Source organism: Thermobia domestica, chromosome 3 (assembly GCF_964235325.1).
Source record: "Thermobia domestica chromosome 3, izTheDome1.hap1.1, whole genome shotgun sequence".
Classification (NCBI taxonomy): domain Eukaryota; kingdom Metazoa; phylum Arthropoda; class Insecta; order Zygentoma; family Lepismatidae; genus Thermobia; species Thermobia domestica.
In genome coordinates, this window is record NC_137456.1 from 182283323 (window position 1) to 182307866 (window position 24544).

Sequence of the window (24544 nt, forward strand, 5' to 3'; positions counted from 1 at the left end):
GAAACTCATTTTCCGACCGATGTACACAACACACTGACAGTTGAAACGCAATAACTTTGTTGCCGTGCATCCAAATGTCATGACATTTATACCAGTTGTCAATGAGGGACTACGCCATCTACCGGTAAAATATTACAACAGATGGCACTAGTGGTACTATTTGTTTTCAAAAGTTCGGTTTCTTTTGGAATGGAGGGTGTAATTAAACGAAAAATAAAGCATAATGTGGGTTGCTCTAGTCACGCACGTAGCCAGGATTTCGTAAGGGGGGGGGTGTCCGTGATACGAAGTACTGTGGTCATCACACCAGCTGCTCCATCATTCTAAACTTTTTTTACTGGAACATATATTAGTTCGTTTAGCAAGGATTTCGTAACGGAGGGTGGGGGGGGGGGAAGTGACATGAAATTCTAAAGGCCCAGGAGCTCGATCAATTTAAACTCCTTTACTATCAACATATATTGGTTTGTTAGGACAATAAAATGAGGATATGTTGCTAAGTATTTTAATAACAAACTATGAAGAAATCTCGAGTAAAATAATGAAAAAACACTTTTAAAAAGATTATAAACTATTTACGTCCTTCCTCTGTTTATTCAAATATAACAATTTTCCTTTCATTATGACCTCAACTATTATAAAAAAATACATATTCACAATTATAAACAGTACACACTCAATAATGTCTTGTAAAGTATTTTACAATACCTGCGTTCCTTTCTCTGTTGAATCAAATGTTAACAGAACTTTCTTCCCTCATAAAGTTTTGCTTTTATTATACTGTCAACCAGTGGCGTATTTAGGGGGGTGGCTTCCGGGCTTAAGCCCCCCCGAAATCTTACTTAGTATAGTAAAGTAAATGAAATATCTTGCAGAATTTTCACATTTCCAGGCAAAGCCCCCCCCCCGAAAGTTAGCAAAGCCCCTCCCGAAACAAAATCGTAAATACGCCACTGCTGTCAACTAATGTCTGTTCCAAATGACAGGTCAAAAGAGCAGTAGAAAATGTTTTTGAAATAACATGTTTGATGCTGCAAGGATGCGATGAAAAATTATAATTAAAAAAATTGTCCACGCAGTTACACAACGGCACTATGCTTTAGGAAGCTTGAAATCTCCCTGACTAGTATCAGAAATTCTGACAATTCCGTAACTTTTCTAGAAATTGCAAATTCCCTGACTCTTCCACGAAATCTCGCTCACCTCGCCACCACGTATTGTAAATAAAAATTTAATACATATCTCCTCATAACCAAATGCTTCCTGTAGTTTATTTTTAACGCTGATCCTTCTTTTTCTGATTTCATTTTGTTTCATCCTTCCTTAATTTTTTCATTTCTGATCTCGAAGCGGGGGTCCGGAACCCCCGGACTTCCCCTTGGCTACGTGCCTGGCTCTAGTGATGATAGTGTGATGTAGACCATCTCTCTGATTCCAGAGAGGGTAAATTGTTGGTGCTCAGATATGTGGTACGAGCATAACCAAAGTGGCAAGTGTGTTGGGCATGTCGCGAGGAATACTGTCCAAGGTGATGACGGCCTACAAAACTCACGACAAAACCACATCGGCGAAGAGGAATAGTGGTAGGAAGAAAAGACTCAGTAACAAGTTTCTCTAAACATTAAAGTGAATTGTCACTGAGGACCGTCATGCTACTGCGGTGCAACTGACAGAGAAACTTAACCAACATCTTCCACAGCCTGTGTCAACAATCACAGTCCACCACAAGTTCATGTTATAGACACACGAGTAGTGATGAGCGCAAGGGTCTTGGTTTTGCAGTTTATGCAAGAGTATTGTATGCAAGACCAAGACCAGGAATTCCGATGCAAGACCAAGACCAAGACCAAAACCATACCTGCAAGACCAAAACCAAGACCAAGACTTGTTCAAGTGTCTTGCAAAAGTACCGTTCAGTGGTAGAGCGTTCACTTCTGGTACATGGGGTCCTGATTCGATCCCAGCTTGCGCCGTGTGAACTTTTTTGGTGGACAAACACCATGTGCGTGAGTTTTCCCGTTTCCCCCTTCTTTCTTCAGTCCACCACTTCATTATTTCTCATCATCACCATTTCCCTTAGCCTCGGTGCGGAATCTTGGGACGTTAAAGTAGATATTTCATTTCATTTCAAAAACATATTAGTGCTGTTCTTACAAAACTAAGGAGAAATGAAGTATTGAACATCGGTGTTTCCGCACACCATAGGTGCCAGATACATGGGCTCCTAGGCTCAAGCATCCTTTGGTAATTTTAAATGTGTACTTATAAAATTAATATCGAAGTAACATTTTCATGATATTGACAAAAACTTTGTGCATATGACCACAAGTTTGATTTGATGGGCGGATACTTATACATTGAATAATTGTTTATAAATATAACGTTTAGCCGTCTTAGGTACACTGAGAAAAATTGATTATCCGGACAGTGGTATATTGTACAAATATATGAGATCCTTATGTTTACTACAGAAATCAGTATGGAGCGTATGTTATCCATATGCTACGTAACATATATACTGTCCTCTTTCTCGCTTATATGTTACACCATACCGTTGCAGGATGTCTGACATTTAATAGTCTCCGTATATTACATGCATATACGTATGTTACATATGTCAGCTACATCTGTATGCATGGGCGGCGATTAGGGGGGGGCATAGGGGGAAGAAGCAACCCCAACTTTTTTTGAAGCAACCCATTAATGTATATACCGTAGTTTCATTTGGAAATATAAATTTTATGTATGTATTACTGTTTCATAAAAAAAATGGTGCTATGTAACATTTGTCGTTGCGTGAGTACGTATTGGTTGTCTTCCCGTCAAGTTAAGAAAGCTACGGAAATTGCGTTTTAAGTGCGACGGAAAACAACCCAAAAATTAACCTATTGGATCACAATAATTCGAGTATACTTTCAATCCAGAGGTATAGAAGCCAAACCTACTAAATCCATTTTCAGTTTTGTCAGGAAACGAAGAAGTGATGTCCTTATGTTTCAAAATTGTTTAACAATTTTCTTGTTTAGAGGTCCCTACTTAATACAAATGAGTGAAATCAACCATTAAACAAAAAAAGTTGTTCAACAATTCTGAAAACATGAGGGCGTTACTTTTTCTTCGTTCCCAGACAAAATTCAAAAACGGATTTATAGTTTTTGCTACTATACCCCCTTCTTACAAGGGCTCGATATGTTAGTCAGCCGCTTTGAAACTAATTAAGAGAACATTTCGCAAAAAAAAAAAAAAAAAAAAATAATTATTTCACAAGTTATTCTTTAATTGTACAAAAATTGACAATTCCTAAAATGTCTTCTCTTCTTTCTAAAGTAAGGAATATTGATTAAAAAGAGCGTAATAAGAAACAATTTCTACCTTTTCCATTGTTTTGTAATGTAATATACGAGTGAAGTGGTGTGTGTTTATAGGTGTAACTGTATATACAATAGGGATGGTATCGAGACGAGACGAGACGAGACTTCGTACAGTCTCGGTCTCGTCTCGGCTGATAAATAACGGTCTCGGTCTCGGTCTCGTCTCGAGTAAAAAATCACCGTCTCGGTCTCGGTCTCGTCTCGGTCAACAGATGCTGGTCTCGATCTCGGTCTCGGTCTCGAGTACCAAGTCTCGGTCTCGTCTCGAAAGTCTCGAAATAAATAGTGTGAAATTATAATAGTGAAAATATTATTCTCGTACAGTCTGTCGTTTCCGTTTATTTTTTCCTTTCATTTTTGACTTAGAATTATGGTATGGTGTACCTCTTCATAGCTAATTTGCTAGTGCTAATGTTTTCCATACGTGTATTCCAGGTTCAATGATCAGTGGGTATATCACCCTAAAACCCTAATAGCAACTCATGTTTCACTTTCAGCAATAGACTTTGTCTCATATAGCCTCAGTACTGCCTATACAATTAAACTCTATTAAATTAACTCCAGTATTATACAGTAGTTTATTTCCTCCCTTTGAATCAGAATTGATCAATACCTCCTAACGGATAACGCAACACATAGCAGCACGAATATATTAAATCGGACTGAAATTGAAACTTTACAATTTCTCATTTATTATTCAATACATTCTGCTTTGACTGTTATTTTCAAAATAGAATATAACGTTCATATCTTAACAAATAGGGTAAGTTATTACTACAATATACGTATTTTGTTTCAAATTGATGAAATGCTTTATTACCGTTTCACATCTTCGTGTTTAATTGACACTTTATAACACGAACGTCCTGAACCTTGTGGTGGGAGCTACTACACTCATCTTTGCTATGTGAGGTCTCGAGTTGGATCACAAAACAAGTTAGATTCAAAGTCTGATGTTTCGCATAGTTCGCGTCTCATTTTAAGTGCATTCTGTTTCTTATACAAGTTCATAAGGTCGTAATGCAATACATAAGCACATATCCAGTGCCGTAACATAGATTAATCTTATTCCTGAGCTCTCAGCGATGCATGCAATCTTTATTCGAGAAAACTAATCGTGTGTTCATTACGTTGAAATTTTATATTGATTGAAAATTACTTTCGAAACATGGACATATATATTATATAAGTATATAGTTAATTCGAATTATCTGTGTCTATTTTCTTTCTCACTCGCCAAAACAAGTGATTCTTAACGTACTAGTTTTATTTTATATTAATTTTCGTAGTTTTGCTGCAACATGATGGATTGAATAGTCAAAAATATATTTTCGCTCTACGACTTTCATTAAATTTTGGATCCATTTTTACCCTACCTTACCTAGTAAAAGTTTTATATATATCCTACTACTTTGTAACTACTTAGTAGGTTTGAAAAACAGCACTATAGGTCTTAGTTGAGGAACCGGTTTTTCGCTTCTGTAAAATTACGAAATTATAACTTGATTTAGTTTACCTCTGAGGTCCAGATATAATAAAATCATCACCATCATCATAATCAACCATTATCAATCCACTGCAGGATGAAGGTCTTTCCAAGTCTTCTCCACAACTATCTAACTTGGACAATTCTTTTCCAGGTTACTTCTCAGTGGTTCTTGATTTCGTCACACCTTGTATGCGGAGGTTTCCTAGGCTGTTTCGTCTCGTGGTATCCAGTCTAGAATTGTATTCGTCCGTCGATCATAATTTCTTCTTGCAATACGTCCAGCACATTTTCCAGCTCATATTAAATTATTTCATTAGCACCATCAGTATTCATTTCTATATATTTGGGCTACAAATAGTTCGAATTCGCTACTTTCGGAGTACAGACACGCTACTTTTTAATCCTCGGATCTGGCAACATGACTGAATGATTTAAATATAGTGGAAGTAGTTCGGATTCCACTATAATCATTAGCTCCACGTCTCCTTTAGCCACCCTAGCATAACTGTGGGACTTCAAGTGAAACAGAACAAAACAAAAACGAACACTGTGTATTACTAACTGTAAGTCCTTGAATAATTGCATATAGCTATATGGTATGGATCGAGTTTGAGGTGGTCGGTGGTCAAACTAAAGCAAGTGAAATGTAATAAGGGTGTAATTAGAACTTTCAATTAAGCACGGTCTTAATCTAAAGTATATACCAGGTCTAAGGCTTAGGGAGAACTACTAGTGTTACTGAAAAGTATCAGTTACATTTAATTTCAGTTACAATTTGCATTTACATATATTGCTGGAACGAAGACTTAAACATTAACATTATAAGTAGCCCAAAGACTATGAAAAACGTCGTCTCTTGAAAGCATTCTTGCACCATAAAACAAATTACGAGTAATTTTAAAATATTTTATAGTTTATCTACGTTATTTGCACATATTTAGAATAATATTTAGCAATTACTTAAGTGGGCAACACTGCTTAAAATAATGTAACTGCGACTTGTAATTAAAACCACCAAAAACTATTGTTGTAATGTTATAGAAGCAAAGGAAAGCAATAATCATTATAAAAATTTAATACAAATACGTCATTTTAAGCAGTATAACAATCACTACCAATGTGTTTGGTATCTCTGAAACGATTTGAAATAACAATTGTTGTAAATGGCGTTATAAGCATTGAGGTCTTTTGGAAGCATCTACATGATGAGACGTGATATGGCAGCGCGTTTTCGTACAGTCTTTAGAAACATTTAAATATTCCATTTCTTATAATTTTTTTCCTTCATTCATTCGAAATATACTACATATACCATGATCATAGCATTTGACGCTAAAATACAGTTGATGTGCATTGCACCGTCCATGCCATTTGAGTTATTAGAGATCTCCAAAATGTTGATGTTAGTGATACTGTGTTGGCCTTTGTTACACTAAATAATGCATGGGCTATTGTGGTTTTGTTAAATAACTAAATTAAAAATATGTAATACTTTACGTAGCGCAATTTGAGAAAATAGAACTTTATTTTGCTTTAGCAACATTGCTTGTTTATCTAGTGGTATTGCAGAGTATCTAGAAGAATTTTCCAACTTGGTACAAAATTTGAGCATTTTTAATGGTATATATATATATATATATATATATATATATATATAGAGAGAGAGAGAGAGAGAGAGAGAGAGAGAGAGAGAGAGAGAGAGAGAGGGGGAGGACGGCCCATTTTAATCTTTCCACGAAGATATCTCGAAAACGATTGAACATAAATGAACCGAACAAACACTCAAATAGGAAATGCCATGGGGCACACCAAACGGTGTTGTCGCGGTGCCTCCCGGGGCCGCCCTTCATGGGGTCCCAGGACCAAACTTTAAAATTTTAAATGGAAACATGGGGCGAGTAATACCTTGATCCATAGAACTTTAAAAAGTAAAAAGCGTTGTGGCAGAAGATTTTTTATATCGGTCACCGTATTCAAGATGGCTGCCAAGACGTGGTGCTTGTATCTGATAAAATGTCCAGTACCACTAGACCCCTAATATGAAAATAGTTGGAGATAAATGAACAGAATAAAACTCGTATAGGAAAGTACAAAGGATATTTATCATTCCACAGCTCAAGTTAAAAGCAACGGAGAAAAAGATTATTAAAGTAATTGACATGATGCAAAAGAGGAAATGATAGAAAATTATCTTTCCGATCTGTGTCCGTAAGTAGGTGAAGCGGGAATGAATGGTAAAATCTCCAATGGGAACCTCACTTTTATTTGCAATAGATATGGTTTGTCTGAAACACTTGTGTGTACAAATGACTGGTACTATAATGAATAAAAATAAAGTGAAATAAGGTGAATAAAAATAAGGTGAAATTCAAGTTTAACAACATTTTGCCCGCCCCTGATACTTTAACGCAATGCGTGCAAGATTTTTGGGACATATCTGCATCAGTATGTATCGTTTCGTTACTAAGGATCACAACTGAAATTGCCAAGTTATTCGGAATGTAACTGTGGACAACTCCTCAGTGAAACTCATATTCTATCACATGCAAGAAGACATAGAAGGAAAAGGAGCGAACCAATATAATGCAGACGACTGTTGAACAAAACCAATGTTTGTAAATATTGTTCTAAAATTGCATTGTTCGGCAAATTTGTTTCGTATTTCAGTTGATTCATTTTTGCATCAAACCATTGCCTGCAATCAAAATGGAAGGTACCATTTAACAAGAATTTTACATACATTATCCCATTACAGACACATTTATCTCTTATAAAAACATATTTCAAATAACTTTGTTTCGTAGATACAATTTGCAAAAACTAAGGCTCTCATCTGCAATTCCACCGATCCTTCCCGCTTCACTCACTTACGGAGTGAGGTTGGAGCAATAATTTTCTAGGAGCTAGATTCTTTCCTTTCCATTATGGTACTTTCACTCTAATAATCTTTTTTTATTGTTGCAACATTCCCGAGCTATAGAATGATAAATACCCTCTGTGATTTCCTATTCGAATATTTGTTCTTGTGTTTCCATATTAGTGATACTGGACGTTTTATCTGATGCAGGTACCATGTCTTGGTGGTCATTTTGAAAACGGTGACCCATATGAACAATCTTTTGCAACAGCAGTCTTTAGTTTTTAAAGATATGTCGGACGAGGTATCACTCACCCCATGTTTCCATTTACAATTTTGAAGTTGCGCTCTGAGCCCCCATGAAGGGTGGCCCTGGGAGCCTCCGCGACAATATCAATCGATGTGCCACATGACATTTTCTATTTGAGTTGTTGTCCGGTTCATTCATGTCCAACCGTTTTCATATTAGTGGTACTGCACGTTTTACTGTATCTGATAGAGGCAACATGTCTTGGTGGCCATTTTGAATACAGTGCCCGATATGAAAGATCTTTTGCCAGAACGCTTTTTAGTTTTTAAAGATATATCGAACGAGGTACCACTCACCCCTTGCTTCCTACCACTCACCCCTTGCTTGCTCCATTTAAAACTAAAGTTGGGCCCCGGGAACCCATGCAGGACGGCCCTGGGTGGCACCGCGACCATATATATATATATATATATATATATATATATATATATATATATATATATATATATATATATAGAGAGAGAGAGAGAGAGAGAGAGAATTCTATTTGCATCAGCAGTGGATTTTGTTTCCGGAGAGGCTTGAGGAACGAGTAAGAAACATTTACGTTGTACGTGCAATGCAAAAAATAATCACAAATTTAATTCAGGAGGGGTTTGAGCCTGATAACCACCCCCTAAATACGCCACTGTCCACCAGTAACCGTTCTCATATTACCTAACACAGCAACGAAATACATTTTGAGTGAAGAGAATTTTAGTATATATCAATATCAATATTCGAGACGAGACCGAGACTTTCGAGACTGACCTAAGTCTCGTCTTGGTCTCGTCTCGATTTATAGAGGTCTGTCTCGGTCTCGTCTCGGTATTTAAAAGTCCGTCTCGGTCTCGGTCTCGTCTCGGTATATAAAAGTCCATCTCGGTCTCGGTCTCGTCTCGATAATTCTAGGTCTAGTCTCGGTCTCGGTACTATCCCTAATATACAATTAAATTTAGTGAATTCAACATAATTCTAGGTTTTAGGATTATTTTGTATAGCTGGAGTGTAGAGTGATTCTAAGTATTGTTGTGCTTTGATGTGTTCCAGGAAAGTGAAACAGCACCTAGTGGCAACGAACATGTTTCGGGAAGCTGCAAAAGCAAATATTGCTTTAAATGTCGTAGCATATGCTTGTAGTATTTACTGTCTTTCATTTTCTAAGAGTAATAACATGCATTTAATAGTATGTGTGGAACGAACACATACGGGAAGTACGTATAAATCATAGTTTTTCAGTTATACGTTTGCTGTACATTAAGTCCAAAAATTACAGGATTTACATGTATAACCTACGTTTTTACGTACGCAACATTTTTTTCTCAGTGTATACGGCACATCGAAGTTTGAGCGCTATAACATTATACAACAATGGACTAAATAATCCATATTTACAAGTGAGAGTGATTTTGTACAGTTATTTCAAATAACTTGGACCATGATCCCGTTATGTTGTACTTCTAATATAGGTCAAAAGTATTTATATAAATTAAATTTACACAAAAGACATAGACAGTTGAGCCGTTTTCAGTTTTCACTCAAATTATTTTAAAACATTAAGAGGTTTGACTATAATCATTATTATTTTATTTTTTCTCTCTTTTTTGGCCAATATTGCTAAGCATATCATCATCATCTTCATCATAGCTATTCTGCCATTATTGGCAGGTCACTTGCTGCAACTGAGAAGCTTCGATGTCTCTTCGTCTTGACGTAGCAATTTTCTGTTTCAATACCTTCCTTTAACTACAGTCTCCTTCGCCCCCTCCCTCTCTTTCCTTACACCACACCCTCTAGCACGTCTCTCATAATACAGTTCCTCCTTAGACAATGTCCCACCCAGTTCCTCTTCCTCCTATTAATTATATCTAAAATTCTTCTTTTCTTTCCTACTGCTACTATTTCTAACACCTCATTCGTTTTCCGTTCAACCCAGCTAATTCTCTTCTTTTTTTTTCCCATGCCTACGTTTCGAAAGCATCCATTTTTTTCATCGCTTTTGCGTGATGTTCATGTTTCTGCCCTGTAGAGTACGTATTGGAATCAGTAAAACAAAATCTTAATATGAACTTGGAAGTTTGTTCAATACAAAGATTAGCCAATCGTGGTTGAAAAGAAAAAATCTGACATCTTTAGAAAGTAAAAGTAATTTTGCAATTCATGGTATTTCAATAATCTGTGCGTCTTGATTTTCTTCCATGGATCTCAGGGTAGCCTCCCCAGTTTGGGAACCAGTGGGGTATTGGATCTGTTAAAAATATAAAAAGATTACGAAACGTTGTGATTTATCTTATAAGTAGTGAAGCGTGGGCATCCATTGAAAGAAAAGAAAATAAATGTCATCGCCCATGTTGTACCGTCCGCACCAAAAACCTGCAACATGAGCATGTAAGTTTATTGTGAAACTACCCCTAACAGCGCAGGGAATCAACATAACGTCTAAGTGGACGAATCACGCCAGGAGAAACCTCGGCGTCCTACCCTGCATACTTATTTTGGAGCAAAAGACTTCGTCGTTTTACAATAAACTTACATGCCCATGTTGCAGGTTTTGTGCTGCGGACTGTACACTATCACCATACTTTCACGAAGGTAAACTATATTACACTTAGAAACATTGTATTTCCGTTACTATCGGGGCATTGTGGAATTTAGTATCCCTTATATCCAGAGTAAAATTTATCTATGAAATCTTGATGTTTCTAAAAAGCAAGACTTGCAAGACTCTTGCAAGCAAGACCAACACAAAGACTGGGTGTGTAAGGCAAGACCAAGACCACCCGGATCTTGGTCTTGGTCTTGAATTTGCTCATCACTACACACGAGGTCGGATTGGACGAGCGAAACGGCTGATAAGGGAGCATAACCCTTTAGCACGACGGGAATGATGAGGAGAACATGCAACATGACCCGTCGATGCCAGGGAATGTGTGGCGTTTGAGCTGAAGCATTGTTTACCTTATTCAAACCATTGTCCATGTACATTTGTAGCCGACGCAGAAAGAAGCCTATGATCCGCAGTGTTTCCGCCCAACAGTGACAAATGTCGCCGGCTCTGTGATGCTGTAGAACGCAACATCATGTTGACAGTTGGTCCTGTGCTGAATTTCACCTGTCACATCACTTTTCGTGTTTATATCCCCATTTTATGTATCTTATGGTCCTGATGTTATTTCCAGGTATTGACGTCATATTCCAGGATGACAGTACGCATATACACGCAGCTGGAACTATTGTCACATGGTTTGAGGAACATCGGAAAGAAGTTGAAGAACTCCTTTGGTTCACCCAATCTCCGGATCTGCCCATATGATTTGTTTTGGAGACGAAACAGGCAGTCGAGACTCAGATCTCCTTCCCAATCCTCTCTCACCGGGTTTAATGACGTACTGCATCCGGAATGGTGTAATATTCCACTTGCTGTCATTCGTAACTTCTATGATTCCCTTCCATGTTGCATCAGAGCTGTTCTGAGGGTGAAAGACGGTTCAACACCATATTAATATGGTAAGTTGAACTTTTTCTTTTCTTTCTTTCTTTCTTTTTCTTTTTTGGCTAAATTGATAAGTATCGGTTTCTAACAGACATATGAAATTTCCTTACCAATACTTCATTAGTGATAATCCACCTATATTACTAAAAATTGGTGTCATCTTTAGTCGAAACAACTATAAAATATCACAAAAGATAGATATTCTAATCATCACATGTATAGTCATTGTCAATAGTCTGAGTTCACTACTGATTTTTCAGAATTAAAAAAAGAGATTACAGAAATGTTCTGTAAAATAAACAATTTTGCTTATATAAAGAAATTAAAACATATCTAGCTGTTTCCATTGAGATACATTTATTGATTATATTTGCGTTCAATGAAATGCTGATCTTTAGCCTTGATAAAAGCATTACAAATTCCAGGCGGATAAATGCTTTACAAATAAATTTGACTAATTTATCCAACTTCTGCGAAGCAATGCGACGCCAGTAGCTCTAAAGAGTCTTCCAAAGATATTCAGTATCTACTTACAGACTGTTCTGTCAAGTTCATCTTACAAGAGGTCGATGGCTAACGGATTCGGTGACTGTGTCGATCCATTTGTTGGTGATGTAGGCGTCTTTTTTGCATTGAAGCTAATTACCGCACAGCTTGGACGAGTGATTGGGATGGTAATCCCCTTATAGTACAAGGTTATTGTCACAAATTCGAATTTCTGATAGAATATCATGAGTCACTTAAATGTTATGAAACACGCTTTTGTCCATTATTTCATAAATTTGAAATAAATTATCAACTTGATAATCTGTAAAGCATCCCCAATCAGTGACACTATCTTCTCCGTGCCTTTCTGTAGATTTTACACGGTCGAGATGAAAGTTTATTCAGGACAACGACACACAAACTTCTAACATTGGAAGGTGAAAAGTTGGAATTTAGGTTTGTCAGTCCAAAGTGCCCTCTTCCGTTGTCCATCTTTCCAGTATTTATTATTTGGCCTAGGAGTATCTTATTGTAATATATCCTGCTTGAAGGAATGGTTTCTTTACAACAATCTTACTCCCAAGATCTTAGATCTAAAGGCGCTGGAACACCATCCTATTTCATACTGATTAGAAATGATTCTTCTATAATTCTATTCCTTCTTTCGGAGTGGTTAACATCTATTACGTTTGTTTATTTTCCAGTGAACTTGTCCTTAAGAAAAGTTGTTAATTTTGGACGATCAGTGCGTTTCCGTGTAATATTTTCACACCACTTTGTGGCTATCTTTCAAGATTCTGACATAATGCTTCATCTGAACACTGAGGGCGTATTCGCAGAGAATGATTCTCTTCTATCAAAACAACCATTTGAACAAGTGTTTCGACTGCTAGTTAATAGTTTCTCTTCTGCATTTTATAATATTTGCACTTCTTCACACTATTCAACTAGTTCACGCGAATGAAAGCAGTGAAATAGCATGTTACAGATTTGCATTCAATTTTGTCCATATTAAGATACAATTGAATAGCGCATACACAATTATTCGTTGAAGTAAAGAGCCGACTATAACTACACACACCACTACTAAGTGTAGTTGCATCATTAAACAAAGCGTGACGTTAATTGTCCGTTCATTTGTTTATCTGTTTATTGCCAAGTAGCTTTCATCAATAAATTTGTCTCAATGTCAACATGGATATGAATTTTCGTATCCTTATATGAACAATGTTGTTTATTGTCAGAAACGAGTCCCATAAACATCGTTTTGTATGACACGTGTGCTCAGGTGTATATATACGAGAGCGTTCCATAGGTTTCTCGCTAGGTCGGAACATGAATTTTGGTCACCTCTAAAAAGATTAGTAGTTAGCAGGAACATAGCAAACAATACATCAATGTACAAAGGAATCATTATTCCCTTGGTACATATTCACTAACGGTCGCCTTTAATGTCGTGGCAGATGCTTTTCAGATCTGAAGTATGGAGCAGAAAAGAATGCTTATTGTATGCTACTGCTGTATAACTTTCAACTGAAACACACAGCCCATGATGCAGCATGAAACATGAGTGCGGTGGAAAGGGAATTTACAGTGGGTTACTACGCAACAAAGATGTGAGTAAAAGAATCAAATAGGTTGATTATGATTTGCCAAAAGAGACCATGCAGGAAAATTTGCCAGCCTCAAGGATGCTACACATCAAGATGTGGAGGTAAATCCGCTCCTATATGAAATGATGGAGTGCTCAATATCAGAAAATAAAATAAAAGGTTATTTTTGAGTTATTATTTTCTATAAGATACCAAATCAGTCGCAGCTGCGACAGAGATTACGCCAGCAATGCTCGAAACATGCATAGAATTACAAGGCCATCACGTTTAAATTTACCGATTTCTTCAAGTATGTATGCCTGTGTGTGAAAGTTAACGTTATCACGCAACCTTGTTAAAAGTACTGATTCATGTTGACAGCATATGTAGATAGATAGATAGATACGCATATAGATATAGATCTTTCGTTCTGCTTGTCCTTAGGTCAATACAGGTTGTGTAAATGAAAAACGTTAAGTGATTTTATGGGCATCTTGTATTGCCTACGAGTTTATGAAGGGCAAGATAAAACTTAAACTCCCTTTCCCGAACATTTCCACAAAATTTAAAGCCCCAACATCCAACCGTTTTGGAGAATGGTTATTCGTGAATTAGTGAGTAGTGAGAATAATAACATGAAAAATATGTCTGAATTGAACTACTCGACTATGTAATTTAGTTAATATTGCCGCTAATATTACTTACCTGTTGGTATTATTAGCAGTGTTCCTAGCCTGGTTTGAGACCTGAAATGTACAAAATATACATTAATATCATTTAGTAAAATTACGCATCTTTCTACTGTTTTACAGTATAAAAATCACAATCTATTAATGACATTTCAATAATATTGAAATTTTATTGAAAGAAAAGAAAAATACAATCAACGCAGTAGAAACTAAAATAAAGGTACATAGCAAATTCCAGATATACAGAAGTATGCATACACAAATTTAGAGAGAGTATAGCTGAATTATAGAATAACAGCATAATAATATGAAAATAATTTCACAAAATACCAAAAGAAAGAAAAATATATTACTCAATGGGAATTGGATAAATCCAAATTTCCTCTTTCCACATTGGTAGCATCCTTGTTTAAAGGAAATCGGATTTCCAAATTTCCTATACTGGTATTCCAAGGATGAAGATGGAGGTTTCCATCTTCCGGTTCCGGGGAGCGTAACTCAGAACATTAATTCAAACATTTGTATTTGTTCTTGAGTTAAATGATCACATAAGCAGATGTTTAAGTCAATTTCTTTAAGCCAGCTGATGAATGCATTAATTTAAGTTAGAAATTAATTCCATAATATTGCTTCAATTTGTACATTTGTCATATTTTCTACCCATTGTGAAGTTAAACGTTTGTTGATTTTCATATTACTCTCGTCTTTTATCCGAATCTACTATTTATCGTAATTTTTTGTTGGTATATAATGAGTTTAATATTGTGGTATAGATCTAGTTGTCCTTATTGTAGGTAAATGTTTTTTGGGTTACACTTCTAGCTGCATATAAATGGTAAGTTGCTTGCCATTAATTTATATTATTTCTCAGATAATTTAAAACATATTTCATTTACAATTTATTAATAGATAAAACTGAAAAATGATGTTAATAGATAAAACTGATAAAACTCTTTCACCTAGTAGTTTCTTGAGACATATCCTCAAAACATCGTATTATTTTGCTGCACAATTATTGCTTTTAAGTGTGTGAAGTAAGCAGCACCCCAACTTAGTGTACCGTAATTTAAAATGCTCTGTACAAGAGCACGGTCTACCATACGCAATATTTATAAATATTTCTCACTTGGACAAATTTGTATGACACTTTTCTTTATAAGGTACTAGCAGCGTTCACCCCGCTTCGCTGCGGTCACCCCGGAACGCAATAAACTTTGTTACTTAGATAATTTTTACTTTTTCGCTTTCAAATTGCAGTAAATGTTAACATTATAGCGCCTGTCATTTATGTTAACCCGCCGAGTGACACGGTCATGCGGGTTGCATATAAATATGTTTATTTTTATACCTATGATGAACTAACAAAGGATTTGTACGTTATGGACACTTGAATGGTCAATTATCTCAAGACACTGGTAATTAAAAATTAAAGTGATATGATAAAAACCATCTAGGGTCCAAATCCTAATAACCCCCCAAAAATGAAAGAAATTGGTTCAGCCGTATTAGCGTGATGAGCTAACAAAGGATTTGTGCGTTCTCTTTTATATAATAGATTGAATATGATAATTAAACTTTAAATGTTTATCAATGTTTATTCCTACACATTTTCTTCTTTTCTAATAATATTTTTACACTGACACCTTGTAGCAGTTTCACAATTATATATTTTTAGTGATTTATTTGATAACTGACCAACAGAATGAGGTAATAGTGTAAAATATCTAATTTTATCAGTGTTTAGTACTAACAGATTATTGCTCAACCATATTTTTCTCAGCTCTAATTTGGTTTCTAAGAACGTTTCATATCATGTCTTGTCAGCAATAGTAAGGGAGTATCATCAATGAAAGATAGCGATTAGAGAGTATATGCCCATCTATTTCTAGGTTACATCAATCATTAATATACAGGGTGTTCCAAAATGCTTTCCAACTTTGATCGTGTATAAGTTAAAAATGGGAATAGATAGAAAGGTGCGATTTGCTTCATAATGTTGACATATTCCTAAAGGTTTGTTCATACTAACATTGCAAAAAAAAAAAAAAAAAAAAAAAAAAAAAAAAAAAACTCTTCTCTCATTTCTTTTATTTTGTTTTTGATTTTGCAGGTAAGACATTGAAGAAAATGGCAAGATACAAGGCGATAGCACAATGTGTGTGATATTGTGGGTAGAAACCAAATCTACCACCCAGATCCAGTGGAACTTATAGACACGTTACAGACTCACACCCCAACAAGTCCGACTATCCAGCAATGGTACACAAGGTTTAAGGAAACCGGCAGTGTCGTGGACGTCGGAATAGGAGTGAAGCATATACGGTATGTAACGGGTGTAACAGACATTTCTTCGAAGCCCAATCACATCAATCCATCAAGCGTCTCGACAGTTGCAGGTACCACCGACAACGGTACACAGGTGCTACACAAGCGCTTGAAGCTGCATGCCCACAAGATGCAGCTCCTACATGCGCTTCAACCTGATGATATGCTAAAGTGCAAAGCATTTGCAATTGAAATTCTGAATCTCATCGACAAGGACGCAGACTATCTGACAAAGATGATATTCTCGGACGATGTGTCTTCCATGTGTCTGGGATGGTAAATCGACACAATGTGAGGGTATGGAGCTCATGGAACCAAGCAGGGAAATTATGCGCGAGAGTCCAAAGATAAACGTGGTAGTGTGATATGCTTCATGACCGTGTGGTGGGATCATTTTTCTATACAAAGACGTCAATCATCACAACTGTTTATCTGGACATACTGGAACAGTTTGAATTTCCACAATCGAACTTCTGCAACAGGAGATCCTGCTTCAGCAGAACGGTGCCCGTCCTCACTGGCTCGGGATTGTTTTAGTTTTACGTCGCTTTACCATTGCAGGAAGGTGTCACATGCGCAAGGCTGATTAGAGAATACGATTTGAATTTTACAACCCCTACACATCTAACTACAATGAACATCATCATCCTCATCATCATAGGTATTCTGCCTTTATTGGCAGGTCACTTGCCGCAGCTGAGAAGCTTCCATGCTGCACGGTCCTCCGCTAACTTCTTCGTCTTAGCGGATGATCTTTCTGTTTTTATATTATCCATTAATTGTAGTCTCCTTCGCCCCCTCCCTTTCTTTCCCGCCACCATACCCTCTAGGACGTCCCTCATGATACAATCTCTTCTTAGGCAATGTCCCAACCAGTTTCTCTTCCTCTTCCTAACAATATCTAAAAGTGTTCTTTTCTCACCCACCATTTCTAACACTCTCTTATTCGTTTTCCGCTCGACCCAACTAATTCTTTCCATTCTTCTCCACACCCACATTTCGAAGGCTTCCAGACGATTTTCATCACCTTTGCGTAATGTCCACGTTTCCGCCCCATACAGTACAACGCTCCACACAAATGATATTACAGTCTAAATTGAAGAGTAACGATACTCAGTAATACACTGAATATACTGGACAACACATTTCCACGACTCTTGATTGGTCAAGGAAGACCCATTGCCTGGCTCCCAACGTATCCGGACATCACCACAATAGATTTTTTCTCTTTGGGGTTGAGAAGGATCTGGTCTACAAGACTCCAAAGCAGCACCTGCAGAACCTGCGCGAAAGTTCAGATTTGTCAACTCTTTCACTATTGTGTTTTTGCAGTAGTGTTAAGTAGAAGTGAGGTGATTGTGATGAGATTTTTTCTCTCTGTTTATGAGTCTTTACATTACTTTGTATTTATGGGCGCCTGCAGCAGGGGCAATTTCTCCCCTGAATCTTCGAAAGGGGTTCATTTCTTTGAAATACATGCCAAAACATATTAGATTTCCTTATTCAAATACCATAGTATTTAATATATTTACGGTAGTTACTAAAAGAATGCACTGTCTGTCAATAATAATTTTTGTACATTAAGTATTAAGTGGATCACATTGTGTATATTCGTGACTTCAGTCAGTCTTTTGCTCCTCTGGAAAAATTCTACGCGCGTTTCTGACTGTATTATGAAATTGCTAAGTACGATGCTTCAAAAGTTTCTTCGAAGTTAAGCGTTTATTTCGATCTACGAAACTATATAAAACTTGGAGCTATAGATTAAAGTGGAATTGGAACTACCTTAATGTGTTAAAACTTTTAATGCTCTTCTAATGGGTTTCGAATGGAGGGCACGTGTATCAAAGGCACACGCGCTTAACTTTGTATTTGGAGGAGAAAACTACAGGAGTTGGACAAAAGAATGTAAAACGTTTGCAAAAGTGTGAAAATCATACCTAGTATGGTGTGGGGCCTCCTTTTGCGTCCAAAACAGCTTGGATCCGACGTGGAATGGACGTATACAGCTCCTGAATCGTGGTGTGTGGAATTTTGTACCATTGTTTCTTCAAAACATGTTCCAGTTCCTTAAGTGGTGCTGGTGGAGGGTAATGAGACCGAACACGCCGTTCTATCTCAGACCACAATGGCTCAATGATGTTCAGATTTGGTGATTGTGGGACAAAGGGGACTTGTGATAGCTCTTGATCATGCTCCTCAAACCATGATTTCACCGTTTTTGCAGCGTGACAGGGTGCCAAATCATCTTGGTAGATGCTATCACCATGAGGGAACAATATTTGGGCCATGGGAAAATCTGGCCCCCCTAAAATGGCCTCATACGCCTTAGCATTCATCATTCCATGCAGGGCTATAATGGGACCTGCAGTAAACCACGATATCACTACCCATACTGTATCAGAACCACCACCATGCTTTACAATTGGGAGCAGACAGTCTGTATCATAGGCCTGCGACGATGTTCTCCATACGTAAACACAACCGGTTGTTGGAAACAAGGTGAAGGTCGATTCATCGGGCCACATTACGTGTTTCCACTGCTCATGAGTCCACGAATTGTGGTCCTTGCACCACTGGATACGCCTCTTCGTATTTACTGCTGGGACCAGCGGTTTGACGATAGAGGCCCTGCCATGAATTTTCATTTTATGAAGTTTCCGTCGCACTGTTTTCGATGAAACCGGGTTCTGTAGGCCGGAATTGAGTTCAGACGTAATTTTCATTGCAGCGGTCTTCTTTTTAGCTGCTACAAACCGTTTTAATGGCCTTCGGCCCCTATCTGACATGATTGTCTTTCGACCAGTATTGTGCTTTGCAGACGTCGTTTCCCCATGAATTGTGTATGCCCTCGTGATATTGGACACAATGCCTTTCGATACCCCCACAATGTTCGCCACTGTTGCCACTGAAGCTCCAACCAGACGTGCACCAACGATCATGTCTCTTTGGAAGTCTGTCAGGTCGCCCATTTTACCGCATCACTTTCACACCACGACACTCACAGGTGAACTGATTACTACTGACGGAAGAGAAAGATCCACATGCCATATTAAAAAAAAAAAAAAAAAAAAAAAAGACCGGCAACCACAACACGTGTTGTACAGCGGGAGACACTTCTAAATGGTACACCTTAGCCGTAAATCTCCATATGGCTGTACCATTTAGAAGTGTCCCCCGCTGTACAGTGGAGGGCCAAACTTATGTGTCGTGTATGAAGTGTTTTTAGATTTCTCTGTCCAACTCCTGTATTTCGAAAATGCTAGCAGCTCATGTAAAGAAATTATTCTTGTTATTGTTGCAAGTCATTAAATCGATTTTAATACTTAATATAAAATAATTTTCAACAAACTTTGTTGTTTAAGAACAAGAGTTTCTCTTCTCAATTGACTTTACACCAAACAACATGAACTAGTATTAGAAAATAAACTTGTTTTAGTCTTACGTTGCTTTACCGTTGCAGGAAGGTGTCGCATACGCAAGGCTGATTAGAGAATACGATTTGAATTTTACAACCCCTACCCATTTAACTACAATGATATTAAGGCTAAATTGAAGAATAACGATACTCAGTAATGCACTGAATATACATCGCACACCGGCGAGAAGAATGACACAACTCAAAAAAGTTAGTTTTGAGTAAACCGCAATTGAAACTTTTGACAGTTTTAAAGTATTAATTTAGGAATTATAAATAAATATTAGAGCATTACATGGTTTTTACACTTTCATTCTTTCTCTTTCTGTTGAAGATTACATTGTAATGTTTTTATAATAATAAAGTTTTTCTTTGTTTTTAGAATTATTATTGTTTGAGATCTGTCAGTATTTATGCCATATTTTCATTCATTTCATTTGTTATGCCAACAAAATATCTGGCATAACAAATGAAATGAATGAAAATATGGCACAAATACTGACACAACTCAAATAATAATAATAATTCTAAAAACAAAAGAATACTATGTAATAATATTAATCTTTCTTAGTATACAATTTGCACTCCACTATAAAGTTGTTGCTTACTTTCTCTTTATCCTTTTCCTTTTCTTTCCTTACAATATCTTCCTCTTTCAGATGTGCTTTATACTTTTCATACATTTCTTCTTTTTCTTTTTCTTCCGAATTTTCATATGCAACGCAATCTGAACATTGGTCCTTTTGGGGCACAAAGAAACCAATGTTGAATCCTTGAATACATAGTCATGTTCGCACAGGGTTTTCCTTCTCTTTTGCACTCCTCTTCATAATCTCTGCGCAAGTCAGCTAATGATTTTTCTTCTTCTATGTACCTTTAGTAGTCTGTGACCGTAGGTAATGACTTTCAATTTTTGTATTGAATTGATATGTTTTCTGACGCTGTCTTTAATCTTAACATCAACGCTCGCATGATTTTTATGGTTGCCCTGTAGATCTTCATGAAAAAAAAAAAAAAAAAAAAAAACATCATTCAGTTTTTCTATCACAGTTCTTATTATTCGGTCGCTGATATCCAACGTGGCTTTAAAGAACTTTTTACCAACTCTGACACGATTTCCATTAAATTCAAAACAAAATGCATTATTTAATCCTCTATGTTTTGAAGCATTCATTTTCGGGTACCTATATGAGGATTAATTTTGTTCCATACATCTAGATATAAAATGTCTTTGTCTGGTAATATCACTTAATGCCCAATACTGATTAAATATTTCAGCACGTTCCATTTCATTAATTTTTTCTTAACACTTATATTTGCAAGAGTGTTCACAAGGTGGCCGTATTTTCTTTGCTGCCACTACTTTTCCATTTGTAGAAATGTATTCTTTACCGGAGTTTCTATTTAATTTTGACTTCTTCTTTTTCCATTCATTTGGTTCTGCAAGCCTTTTCTAATCTTTCTTTATATCATTACCTTCTTTTGCCATTTTGACTTGTCTTGAAACATCTCCAGCTTCTTTTAAGACTTTAGTACCTGAGTTTTCTGGATGCAGTAAATTAGGAAACAATAGCTTCTTCTTCCTTTTCTCAGTGTTTGGATGAAAATCTGGATCTTTGGCACTGTCATCAAAATCTGACGATAATGAAGATGACACAGGTTTGTCATCCTCGGTTACAAAATCATGAATTATTTCATTTTCATTAACAACTTCGGTATCCTTTTTATTTCTTCTCTTTTTCCTTCAGGCACTTCATTAATTCTTTGCATTTCATTGTTTTCTTTTGATTTATCCTTTTCTTTTGTAACATGCACTTGCTTTCTTAAAGATTCATGATCAAACTACTCTCATTATAGTAACGAACAGAATTCAACGTTTGATGGAAATGGTTTCCAAATGCCTTCTCCATATTTTCCTTCCATAGTGGTGTCATTCCTGCCCTGAGACGTTTTACATTTTTTTTATTTGACGTTGTCGAATTGTTCTTGGAAATCCCAGTCTGGTCCGAGATTAAATTTAAAACAGTAGTTCTTCTAAACAAAGAAAATCTCAAACTCATTTTTAATGTTTCTACGTCAATAACAGCACAAGATATATTATAGAAGTCAGTCACTGAATTATTTTCGTTCAACGAAACTGTCGTATCTCCAAAAAATAATATCATAAATAAAACGACAGGTTAAAATCCAATCAGTAATAACGACACATTAGGGTTGGTAGAGTCACAAAATCGAAAGTACTGTTTTGAAATACCGATAACGACACAACTGAAAATTAAAGTGTCACAAATGAAAACAATAGTCTGATATCAGTCGACAATTACGTCACAACTCAAAATCTGACATTATTATATTCACTGATCTTTCAGTAAACTATCAAAATCGGAGCAGCAATAACGGTACAACTCAAAATGTGACAGTCTTGTAGCATGTTCACTACACAAACACTAGTACTCAACTAAGAAATGACAGTATAGACGACGCGAATAAACACATTTTGGGATTATGGAATAGTTACATTTGCACTCTCACGTGGCAACTAATAAAGCTGCAGCTATGATTCTTATATTGCCGGATAGAGGGCAATCTCACGAATCTGAATTTATACATAAATCAAAATTGACAATTTTTGAGTTGTGTCGTTCTTCTCGCCGGTGTGCGATATGTAGATGGAGGCCAGTAGCGGATTTGGACATATTGCACCCCTATGTATTTTATGGCCGGAGACTCCTTGCCCGCTATTACATCAACACGTGATAAGCTGTCCACTAATGCAATTTTTCCAAATATTGATTTTTTTTCTTTTGCGAACTCTTTGAACTCTGCAGTTCTAGGCAGTTTGTCTTGTTTGCCTAGTTGCAGATCGAAAGCTGATAGAGTTAATAATGGAAATACTTTATTCGTAGTGCATGTTGCAATGTCCTGAAGATGAGCTACTTATAAAACTGGAATCAGATTAATTAGGATTTTGTAAACTTTGTAACCTTATTCAATGGCACACTTGGCCATAAATGTTTGTTCAATAGCCTATTAAAATACATTCAGTGACTTGCAGCAATAGCAAGAAAAGTTTGTTTAAATGAGCTGCTAATGAAATTTTCAAAACATCTCTGCCCGTTGACACAGTGGTTACCGTGTACGTTATCATATCGTGTAGTCATCACAATTAACAAAATATATTCTCAGATTGAAACTGTATTCAACTGCATACGCGGTGGAAGTTTCTCGTGCTTTGTACATCCTCTCATACTTTTTGTTTAGAGCTGATAATGCTTTTCGTTCCCTCAAGTTGCACGAAGGTAAAATGGAAATTGGAAACATCTAAACAAAGGCATTCTGCTATTCTTACAGACACTGCAGAAAATAACTCCACGTTCCAAATAAATAAGTAAATAAACTAAATAAAAACTAATCAACTAAACAAAATGAAGCAATGTACTGTATGCAAAAAGGAAACACTAGGTGTACATCGAGAAAAGCACTTAGATACTCATATGTATCTTGTTCCAACGATGAAGAATAGTGTTCACGAAACGCTCGGAAAGAAATGGAATACAACACCCCGATACATCAATTATTTACTGATTTCAACAAGGTATATGACTCGATTAGGAAGGAAAGTTTCTACAATATTTTTACTGAGTCTGGTACACATAACACGGTTAACTCGTTCCAGGAAAAGTCACGCTATGTAAAACTGAATTGTTAGAGATCTGTTTACAATGGGTTTTAATTTAACTTGCTCATCATGAAAAAGTGGATAATAAACCAGTTTAAAAAGAAAGAACTTTTTTTTTTTTTTTTTTTTTACAAATTAAATAATACAGAAAATTGTTTTAATAATGGATATATTGCTACAATAGACAAAACATGCCTATGTATTTTCAATTATTATTATTCTGGTGGGAAATTTACGGATTATCAGGCACGTAGCCAAGGGGGGTCCGGGTGTGCCGACCCCTCCCTTCGAAACCAGAAATGAAAAAAATTCAGGAAAGATGAAACAAAAAGAAACGAGAAAAAGAAGAATCAGCGTTAAAAATAAAAAAGCTACAGCAAGCTTTTGGTTTCTCTATCTTATGAGGAGATATGCATTACTCGCAATACATGGTGGCGAATGAGCGGGATATCCTGGAAATGCCAAGAAATTTGAAATTTCTAGAAAAGTCAGGGAATTTTCAGAATTTCTGCTAGTAGTCAGGGAAATTTCAAGTTTTGGAAAGAATAGTGCCGTTGTGTAACAGCGTGGACATTTTTTTAATCATAATTTTTCGTCATCAATTCTCTGCAGTATCAAACATGTTATTTCAGAAACAGTTTTCTACTGCTCCTTTAACCTGTCATTTGGAACAGAAAATAATTGACGGAATAATGAAAACAAAAAAGTTATGTGGAAAGAAAGTTCTGTTAACATTTGGTTCAACAGAGAAAGGAACGCAGATATTGTTAAATATTTTGAAAAGCATTATTGAATATGTACTTTTCATAATAGTGGATATGTACTTTTTATAATGGTTGAGATCATAATGAAAGAA

General features: G+C 36.4%; 1 protein-coding gene across 1 annotated transcript in view; it reads right to left on the reverse strand.

The window, feature by feature from the left end:
* The window catches only part of Scgdelta (sarcoglycan delta), a 589315-nt gene that overhangs the window by 536909 nt on the left and 27862 nt on the right, over positions 1 to 24544 (reverse strand). The window contains exon 2 of the mRNA XM_081752054.1: positions 14283 to 14323. The gene's annotated coding sequence lies outside the window, so the exon portion shown is untranslated. The remainder of the gene's footprint in view (positions 1 to 14282; positions 14324 to 24544) is intronic.